This window comes from Elephantulus edwardii, unplaced genomic scaffold (assembly GCF_000299155.1).
Source record: "Elephantulus edwardii isolate Elephantulus edwardi_28Jun2011 unplaced genomic scaffold, EleEdw1.0 scaffold00150, whole genome shotgun sequence".
Classification (NCBI taxonomy): Eukaryota; Metazoa; Chordata; class Mammalia; order Macroscelidea; family Macroscelididae; genus Elephantulus; species Elephantulus edwardii.
Genome location: NW_006399900.1, coordinates 5,471,047 through 5,472,165, shown reverse-complemented (window position 1 = coordinate 5,472,165; position 1,119 = coordinate 5,471,047).

The window sequence follows — 1,119 nt, the reverse complement described above, 5'->3', positions numbered from 1 at the left end:
TTTATATAATTTTTATATATTTAGTCTTATAGGGGGAAAATAGCCTTTCTTCTTTTTACTCTTGCTCTTGGCATTTCTGGCTTTCATTTTGACATGCCTTAAACAGTGTGGTGAAATTCTGTAAAGAAATATGTTGGTTTTGGATTTATGAATGTATGAACTCTCCAATCTTTGTGTGAAAGAATCAAGTGAGCCACTTTTATAAAGTTGAGGTTAAAACAACAAAGGAAACATAATCTTCCCAATAACAGTAGAAGTAGACACGTTATATATTGGGGGAAAGACCAGACAAGAAAAGCACTAGCTTTCAAATTGAAATTCCACTGGAAGTCAGGGGAGAAATTTTCAGGAAACAACCCATAACTAAACTGAAACAATTTATTCAGTGTAAGAAAAATATGGGGATAGGTGCTCCCCAAGGCTCTTTGGGTGGAAAAATATACGTGTAGGAAAAAATTAAAGTGTAAAGGAGAGTCTTATTTCTTTTTCCTTTCTAGTTTATCCTCCATCTCAATAGTTACATTTCATAAAATCAGGGGGGAAAATGTGGCGTGACTATAATAGAACCCCAAGAGGGATATTTAATTTCATGTTAGTTAGGCAAGAAAGGACAGAAAGTGCTCCCGATAGACGTGCGGGGTAATAATTAATAACCCCTGTAATCTAAGCATTCTCATCTGAGTTCAGAACAAGTGTGAGAAGACACACACCTGGGGTGCTGACGGCCTCCTTCTTCCATCTCCTCATTAGTGTGAGAGGCTGATCGCAGCAGCCAGAAGGCACCGGGGGAACTTCTAGACTCCCACAGCAATCTTTAGGAGGGTTTTATAAATCTTATATAATGTCACGATGACAGATTTTGCCAAGAACCCAATGTGTTTTAGGCTTCTTCGGGAAAGGATCACATTAAGGATTGTAATTTTAGACTTGTTGTCTCCTGGAACGTCTGAAGACCCACAGTCAGGCTGACCGACCTATGTGGGCAGTGGCCTGGACTGTCACCCAGAATGAGTGGACCGTCAGAGAGAGAAAAGGGTACAAATGCTGTTTTGGTTTTGTGGGGTGGTTTTGGTTGGGTTTTTTTCCCCCCCCTTCTTTTCTTTTCTTTTCTTTTCTTTT